Source organism: Arachis hypogaea, chromosome 14 (assembly GCF_003086295.3).
Source record: "Arachis hypogaea cultivar Tifrunner chromosome 14, arahy.Tifrunner.gnm2.J5K5, whole genome shotgun sequence".
NCBI lineage: Eukaryota > Viridiplantae > Streptophyta > Magnoliopsida > Fabales > Fabaceae > Arachis > Arachis hypogaea.
The window spans coordinates 92,929,314-92,939,009 of record NC_092049.1 but is presented as its reverse complement, the minus strand read 5'-3'; the positions used below and the strand labels follow the sequence as shown (position 1 = coordinate 92,939,009).

The 9,696-nt window shown below is 40.7% G+C and overlaps 1 non-coding gene across 1 annotated transcript; it reads right to left on the bottom strand.

The window, feature by feature from the left end:
* Positions 1–7,604: 7,604 nt before the first annotated feature.
* Positions 7,605–7,708, bottom strand: LOC112745745 (small nucleolar RNA R71). The gene has a single exon (XR_003173658.1). It is a non-coding gene; the product is annotated as a small nucleolar RNA R71 (small nucleolar RNA).
* Positions 7,709–9,696: the final 1,988 nt, after the last annotated feature.

The window sequence follows — 9,696 nt, the reverse complement described above, 5'->3', positions numbered from 1 at the left end:
CTTTAAATCCACAGGAAGAGGAAGCACTTATTCAAGTGCTAAGGACACACAAGACAGCTCTTGGGTGGTCCATAGGTGACCTTAAGGGCATAAGCCCAGCTAGATGCATGCACAAAATCTTATTGGAGGATAATGCTAAACCAGTGGTTCAACCACAAAGGCGGCTAAATCCAGCCATGAAGGAAGTGGTGCAGAAAGAGGTCACCAAATTACTAGAGGCTGGGATTATTTATCCTATTTCTGATAGCCCCTGGGTGAGCCCTGTCCAAGTCGTCCCAAAAAAGGGAGGCATGACAGTGATTCATAATGAAAAAAATGAACTGGTTCCTACAAGGACAGTTACAGGGTGGCGCATGTGTATTGACTACAGAAGGCTCAATACAGCCACCAGAAAGGATCATTTTCCTTTACCATTCATAGACCAGATGCTAGAAAGACTAGCAGGTCATGATTATTACTGCTTTTTGGACGGCTACTCAGGCTATAACCATATTGCAGTAGATCCTCAGGATCAAGAGAAAACAGCATTCACATGTCCATCTGGAGTGTTTGCTTATAGGAGGATGCCATTTGGGCTGTGTAATGCGCCTGCAACCTTCCAGAGATGCATGCTCTCTATTTTCTCTGATATGGTGGAAAAATTTCTGGAAGTCTTCATGGATGACTTCTCAGTATATGGAGACTCATTCAGCTCCTGTCTTGATCACCTGAAACTTGTTTTGAAGAGATGCCAAGAGACCAACCTAGTTTTAAATTGGGAAAAATGTCACTTCATGGTGACTGAAGGGATTGTCCTTGGGCATCAAATCTCAAACAAGGGAATAGAGGTGGATCAAGCAAAAATAGAGGTAATTGAAAAATTACCACCACCTGCCAATGTTAAGGCAATCAGAAGCTTTCTGGGGCATGCAGGATTCTATAGGAGGTTTATAAAGGATTTTTCAAAAATCGTAAAACCTCTAAGCAATCTGCTAGCTGCTGACACGCCATTTGTGTTTGACACAGAGTGCCTGCAGGCGTTTGAAACGCTAATAGCTAAGCTGGTCACAACACCAGTTATTTCTGCACCAGACTGGACATTACCATTTGAGCTAATGTGTGATGCCAGTGATCACGCCATTGGTGCAGTGTTGGGACAGAGGCATGACAAGCTTCTGCACATCATTTATTACGCTAGTCGCATTCTAAATGATGCCCAGAAAAATTACACAACCACAGAAAAAGAATTACTTGCAGTGGTTTACGCCATTGACAAGTTCAGATCATACTTAGTAGGTTCAAAAGTGATTGTGTATACTGATCATGCTGCTCTTAAATATCTACTCACAAAGCAGGATTCAAAACCCAGGCTCATCAGATGGGTGTTGCTTCTGCAAGAGTTTGATATAGAAATAAGAAACAGAAAAGGGACAGAGAACCAAGTGGCTGATCATCTGTCCCGGATAGAGCCAGTAGAAGGGACGCCCCTCCCCTCTCTTGAGATCTCTGAGACTTTTCCGGATGAGCATTTATTTGCCATTCAGGAAACACCATGGTTTGCCGATATTGCAAACTATAAAGCTGCAAGGTTCATACCCAGGAGTACAACAGGATACAAAAGAAGAAATTAATTACTGATGCAAAGTACTACTTGTGGGATGAACCTTATCTCTTTAAGAGATGTGCAGACGGAATAATCCGTAGGTGTGTGCCTAGAGAAGAAGCACAGAGGATCCTGTGGCATTGCCATGGATCTCAATATGGAGGCCATTTCGGAGGTGAGCGAACAGCCACCAAGGTCCTCCAATGTGGCTTCTATTGGCCCACACTCTATAAAGATTCCCGAGAGTTTGTACGTAACTTTGACAGTTGCCAAAGAGCTGGTAATCTGCCTCATGGTTACGCCATGCCTCAACAAGGAATCTTGGAAATTGAGTTGTTTGACGTATGGGGAATTGATTTCATGGGACCTTTCCCACCATCATAACACTTATATTCTGGTGGCAGTTGACTATGTATCAAAATGGGTTGAGGCCATTGCCACACCCACCAATGATACTAAAACAGTGCTGAAGTTCCTCCAGAAACATATCTTTAGCAGGTTTGGTGTCCCTAGAGTACTAATCAGTGATGGGGGCACTCACTTCTGCAATAAACAGCTTTACTCTGCCATGGTTCGGTATGGAATTCGCCATAAGGTGGCTACACCATATCATCCACAAACTAATGGGCAAGCTGAAGTCTCTAATAGAGAATTAAAGAGAATCTTAGAACGGATAGTAAGTACCCGTAGAAAGGATTGGGCAAGGAGCTTGGATGATGCTCTGTGGGCTTACAGAACAGCATTCAAGACCCCTATAGGGACCTCTCCATACCAACTTGTGTATGGTAAGGCATGTCACCTACCCGTGGAACTGGAACATAAAGCCTACTCGGCAACCAGATTCCTAAACTTTGATGCCAAATTAGCTGGAAAAAAAAGATTGCTCCAGCTAAATGAGCTAGAGGAATTCAGATTCAAGGCTTTCGAAAATGCCAAGCTTTATAAAGAGAAATAAAAAAAGTGGCATGACAGAAAGCTGTCATCTAGAATCTTTCAGCCAGGACAGAAGGTTCTGCTGTTCAACTCTAGACTCAGGCTATTCCCCGGGAAATTGAAATCCCGGTGGAGGGGACCATACGTGATTACAAGTGTATCACCATATGGTTATGTGGAGCTTCAAGATATTGATTCTGATAAGAGGTTCATTGTCAATGGACAGAGAATCAAACACTATCTTGAAGACAACATTGAGCAAGAGTGCTCAAGGCTGAAGCTAGACTAAAAGCTCAGCAAGGTCCAGCTAAAGACAATAAAGAAGCGCTAGCTGGGAGGCAACCCAGCTATGGGGCATCAATCCTCTAAGAATTTTGCCCTATTTCTATTTTTATTTTTATTTATTTATATAGAGTTCATTGATGACAAGGTAAAGAATCAATTGCATAAGTTCACAGGGTTACAGAAGGAATTTGCACACAAAACAGAGAAAAAGAGCTCACTGGCAAGAAAACGCCAGTAAGAGCCTATTTTGGGCGTTCAGCGCCCAAAAGGGGCAGCCAGTGGGCGCTAAACGCCAGTAAGGGTAGCAATCTGGCGTTCAACGCCAGAAAAAAGTAACAACTGGGCGTTGAACGCCCAGGAGATCAGCATTTGGGCGTTGAACGCCCAAAACAGGCAGTGTTTGGGCGTTCAAACGCCAGGATGGCAGGGAGGAGGCAAACTCATTTTTCTTCATATTTTTTTCATTCTAATCTTAATTTTCATACTTCAATTCATGATTTCTTGCATAAACATGTTAAGAACCCTGATTTCTAAAATCCCTAATTTCTAAAAATCCTACTTTAAAAATATCAAATGTATCTTAATCCATAAGCACCAAGCCTCTTTGCAAATTCAATCCAACTCTTTTCAAATCCTATTTTCAAAACAAATCTAATTTTTTCCAACTAATATCTTTTTCAAATCTCCACATTATCTTTTTCAAAATCTAGATTTATCTTTTTCAAAAATCTTTCATATCTTTTCAATTTTAAACTATATCCTCTCTTATCATATCTTCTATCTTATCTTTTCCAAATCAATCTTTTTATCATATCTTTATCTCTTTTTTCGAAAACCCACCCTCCCTCCCTTTAAATTTGAGTTCGGCCTCCCGCCCCTCCCATCAACAATTGCACCTAGCTCTCCTTCTTTCCCTCTCCTTTCTTTTCTTTTCCTTGAGGACAAGCAAACCTCTAAGTTTGGTGTGTTTATCCGCGATCACTAAGATCATGGCTCCTAAAGGAAAACAACCCACTCCAAGAGGCAAGAAAGAGAGCGTTCCAAAACCACTTTGGAATCAAGGGAAGTTCTTATCTAAAGAACATTCAGACCATTATAACAAAATAATGAGTCTGAGATCAGTGATCCCGGAAGTTAGATTCGATCTGAAAAAAGATGAATATCCGGAGATCCAGGAGCAAATTCGAATCAGGAACTGGGAAGTCCTAGCTAATCCTGAAACGAAAGTGGGAAGGAATATGATCCAGGAGTTCTATGCTAATATGTGGCAGACTGACAAGCAAAAACTATCTGGAACTGCTTTCTATGAATATCGGACCATGGTCAGAGGAAAGATTGTTCATACCACCCCTGACAAGATCAGAGAGATCTTAAAGCTACCTCAGCTGAAAGATGATCCAGACTCCTTCAACAGGAGAATGATGAGAACAGACAAGGGCCTGGATAAGATTCTAGAGGACATATGTATCCCTGGAGCCAGGTGGACCACCAACACAAAGGGTGTCCCAAATCAACTCAAGAGAGAAGATCTCAAACCAGTCGCCAGAGGATGGCTGGACTTCATTGGGCATTCTCTGTTGCCTACTAGCAACCGTTCTGAAGTCACAGTTAAAAGAGCAGTGATGATCCATTGCATCATGATGGGAAAAGAAGTGGAAGTTCATCAGCTGATCTCAGCTGAACTCTACAAAATTGCTAACAAAAATTCTAAAGAAGCCAGGTTGGCTTATTCAAACGTGATTTCTCTACTCTGCAAGGACGCTGGGGTAAGGATGGGAATAACTGAGTATATCTCAGTTGAGAAACCAATCACCAAAGCATCAATGGAAAAACAACAAGCACGGGATGATCCCACCAAGAAGAAAACACAGGAATCTCTCCCAGAAATCCCTCAATCTGAATACTGGGAGTATCTTGAGACGTCTGTTACCAAGATACGGGAAGCTATGGAACAAATAATAAAAGAACAGAAGGAGCACAGTCAAATTCTCACCTATATGTTTAAAGAACAAGAGGAGCAAGGGCGTGACTTGAGGGACTTGAAGCGCCAGAAGTTATCTCTTGAAGGACCAAGCACCCCAAAGATCCGAGGAACACCCGTTTCCCAGAACTAAGGTTGTTAAATTCCAATTTCTGCTTTAACTCTGTGATAGCGTCGTTATAGAAGTTCACCTTAGGAGTCATATAGTAGTAATTAGTATCTATTTTGATTTTATCTCCAATTAAGCCATAGTTTATTTTTCTCATCATCAACAAATATGAATAAAATAGTAGATCTTTTGAATAAGAGGCAATAAAATTTCGAGTTTTAATAAGAGAAATTCTAATTAGTTACATGTGGTGGCAATACTTTCTGTCTTCTGAATGAATGCTTGAACAGTGCATATGTCTTTTGAATTTGTTGTTTAAGACTGTTAAATATGTTGGCTCTTGAAAGAATGGTGAACATGAGACATGTTATTGATAATCTGAAAAATCATAAAAATGATTCTTGAAGCAAGAAAAAGCAGCAAAAAAAAAAAAAAGAGAAAAGCAGAAAAAGCCAATAGCCCTTAAAATCAAAAGGCAAGGGTAATAAAAAGGATCCCAAGGCTTTGAGCATCAGTGGATAGGAGGGCCTAAGGGAATAAAATCCTGGCCTAAGCGGCTAAATCAAGCTGTCCCTAACCATGTGCTTGTGGCGTGAAGGTGTCAAGTGAAAACTTGAGACTGAGCGGTTAAAGTTAAGGTCCAAAAGCAGAAAGAAGAGTGTGCTTAAGAACTTTGGACACCTCTAATTGGGGACTTTAGCAAAGCTGAGTCACAATCCAAAGGGTTCACCCAATTATGTGTCTGTGGCATTTATGTATCCGGTGGTAATACTGGAAAACAAAGTGCTTAGGGCCACGGCCAAGACTCATGAAATAGCTGTGTTCAAGAATCATCGTACTAAAATAGGAGAATCAATAACACTATCTGAATTCTAAGTTCTTATAGATGCCAATCACTCTGAGCTTCAATGGATAAAGTGAGATGCCAAAACTATTCGGAAGCAAAAAGCTACTAGTCCCGCTCATCTAATTAGAATCTGAGCTTCACTCAAAAACTCTGAGATATTATTGCTTCTCAACCTATTAGTCTTCTATTTTATTTGTCTAGTTGCTTGAGGACAAGCAACAGTTTAAGTTTGGTGTTGTGATGAGCGGATATTTTATACGCTTTTTGGGGTTAATTTCATATAGTTTTTAGTATGTTTTAGTTAGTTTTTAGTTTATTTTCATTAGTTTTTAGGAAAAATTCATATTTCTAGACTCTAATATGAGTTGTGTGTTTTTCTGTAATTTCAGGTATTTTTCTGGTTGAAATTGAGGGAGCTGAGCAAAAATCTGATTCAGGCTGAAAAAGGACTGCTGATGCTGTTGGATTCTAACCTCCCTGCACTCAAAGTGAATTTTCTGGAGCTACAGAACTCGAAATGGCGTGCTTACAATTGCGTTGGAAAGTAGACATCCAGGGCTTTCCAGAAATATATAATAGTCCATACTTTGCTCAAGGATAGACGATGTAAACTGGCGTTCAACGCCAGTTCTCTGCCCAATTCTGGCGTCCAGCGCCAGAAAAGGATCAAAAGTTGGAGTTCAACGCCAGAAATGGATCCAAACCTGGCGTTGAACGCCCAAAATGGCCTTATGCACGTGAATTGCTTAAGTCTCAACCCCAGCACACACCAAGTGGGCCCCAGAAGTGGATCTCTATACCATCTGCTATAGTTTACTCATTTTCTGTAAACCTAGGCCACTAGTTTAGTATTTAAACAACTTTTAGAGACTTATTTTGTATCTCATGACATTTAGATCAAAACTTTGTACTATTTGACGGCATGAGTCTCTAAACCCCATTGTTGGGGGTGAGGAGCTCTGCTGTGTCTCGATGAATTTATGCAAGTATTTCTGTTTTCCATTCAAACATGCGTGTTCCTATCTAAGATATCCATTCGCGCCTAACTATAGAGAAGGTGATGATCAGTGACACTCATCACCTTCCTCAATCCATGAACGTGTGTCTGACAATCACCTCCGTTCTACATCAGATTGAATGAATATCTCTTAGATTCCTTAATCAGAATCTCCGTGGTATAAGCTAGATTGATGGCGGCATTCATGAGAATCCGGAAAGTCTAAACCTTGTCTGTGGTATTCTGAGTAGGATTCAGGGATTGAATGACTGTGACGAGCTTCAAACTCGCGAGTGCTGGGCGTAGTGACAGACGCAAAAGGAGGGTGAATCCTATTCCAGCACGATCGGGAACCTCAGATGATTAGCCGTGCTGTGACAGAGTATTTGGATCATTTTCACAAGAGGAGGGGATGTAACTATTGACAACGGTGATGCCCCAACACACAGCTTGCCATAGAAGGACGTGCGTGCGTGAATCAGAGAACAGAGGAAAGCAGAGATTCAGAAGACAAAGCATCTCCAAAACTCCAACATATTCTCCATTACTGCATAACAAGTAACTTTTAACCCATGCTCTCTTGTTCATTCGCAATTCAACTGATAAATATAATTGACTTCCTGACTAAGAATTGCAAGATAACCATAGATTGCTTCAAACTAACAATCTCCGTGGGATTCGACCCTTACTCACGTAAGGTATTACTTGGACGACCCAGTGCACTTGCTGGTTAGTGGTACGAGTTGTGAAAAGTGTGATTCACAATTCTTGCACCAGTGGTACTACTCCCAACCTGAAGCGACTGTTACCAATTGGGATACGCTCAGGAGAGAATTTTTGGAAAAATACTTTCCAGCTGAGGTTACAGATAGATTGAGAAAAGAGATCTCCTGCATTGTTCAAAGTGAATCAGAAACTCTCTATGAGTACTGAGAGCGTTTTAAGAACCTTCTAGATGCATGCCCCCATCACATGATTGACAGGCTAGTGTTGATCAGTTATTTCACTCAAGGCATGAAGCCTCGGGATAAAACTACACTAGATGGTACAAGTAATGGTTCTCTAAAAAAATACAAGACCGCAGATGAAGCATGGCAACTGATCAGCGACTTAGCTAAGTCCACCAGGAATCACAGGCACAGGAGCAATGATGACAAGTCATCCTAGCCTATTTTAACTAGTCTTTTCCTTTTGTTTTCATTAGAATTATGCACTTTCTTGAACCATAAGCAAGCTAATTGAGTAGATTTTCATGTTTCCCTTGATTGAATCAACCATGTATGAATTCATGCCATTTCATGAGGTTTTATGCTATAATTGTTGCATATTATGATAGAATGGATATCTCATGATTATGAGCATAGCTTTGATGTGTTTGGTTGATTAATGATAGGTGAAGAAAGCTTGGAGAAAGGTTGAAGCAAGAAGGAATAGCTAGGAGTAAAGAGAAGACAAGGGAATAAATGAAAATGAACCAAGAAGCAAAAAGTTGGACCTAAAGTTAGCCTCAAACTTTTGCACAAACTTTTGGGTGAAAAGTTAGCCCCAACGTTAGCCCCCTAACTTGGAGGCTAATGTTGGAACTTGAAAATCACTCCCTGGGTACCAAAAGTTTGCGCCAACGTTAGCCCCCTAACTTGGTGGCTAACGTTGGCACATGAAATTCACCCCTGGGCACCAAAAGTTTGCGCCAACGTTAGCCCCCTAACTTTGAGGCTAACGTTGGCATGAAGAAAACCTCCCTGGGCACCAAAAGTTTGCGCCAACGTTAGCCCCCTAACTTGGTGGCTAACGTTGGCACATGAAAATCACAAGGGGAGGAGAAAAAGTTTGCGCCAACGTTAGCCCCCTAACTTGGTGGCTAACGTTGGCGCCACAAGTGCACAAGGTAAAGCCAACGTTGGGGCCAAAGTTAGACCCCTAACTTTTGCTCAAACTTTTGGTCCAACTTTTGCAAAACTCCAACCCGGTTCAATTGGTTTATTTTGGTTCCTCTTCAAACTCCAAGAGCAATTAACCAAGGCCTCTTTCAACCCAATTCCACCAAGAACAAAGGCCCAACTCAAGGCTTGAAGATCATTGGAAGAAAGTGTATAAATAGGATAGAATTCAAGTTCTTAGAGAGCTTTTTCTTTTGGAGAGCTTTCCTTTGGAATTTTCATAATAGTTTTCGGAGAGCTTTGGATATTGAGTGATCTTTAATTTCTTTGTCTTGGGGAAGGAGAATTCACTTCTCTTCCTCTCAGTTTTATTGCTTTCAATTTCAATTACAATTGTCTTGGATTTTGGGTCGGAGAATTGAAGAAATTCTGTTTCATTCTCAACCTTGGATCTCACTGCTTTATTTACTGCTTGATTGAATTTCAATTTCTGTTAATTGCTCTTCATCCACTTTCTTTGAATTTCAATTTCAATTTCTTGTTGGATCTAGGAAGGCATTGAGATCTAGACTTGGTTTTCTAGTCTCTGGGTCCTGAGATCTAATTTCCCAATTTTACATTCTCTGTTACTGTTTTTCATGTTCATTTACTTTTCTGCTTCAAGATCCAATCTAACCCAAACCTTCTTCTACTTCTCTGCTTGATGCAATTTACTTTTCCTTGTTTAAATTCTGCAAATCCAATCCCCAATTCCCTTTTCAATTCCAGCCGTTTACATTTCTTGCACTTTAAGATTCCGCTATTTACAATTCTTGCATTCTAAGTTTCTGCTATTTAATTTCGTGTTCTTTAAGATTCAGCATTTTAATTCCCTGTTCTCTTTACTTCCATGCAATTTAATTTCTGCAAATCACAAAACACTCAACCAAATCTTGATTCGCTTGACTAAATTAACCACTAAGCTAAAATTGCTCAATCCTTCAATCCCTGTGGGATCGACCTCACTCCCGTGAGTTTTTATTACTTGATACGACCCGGTACACTTGCCGGTTAGATATGTGTGTTTTGGAGGAAATTTATTT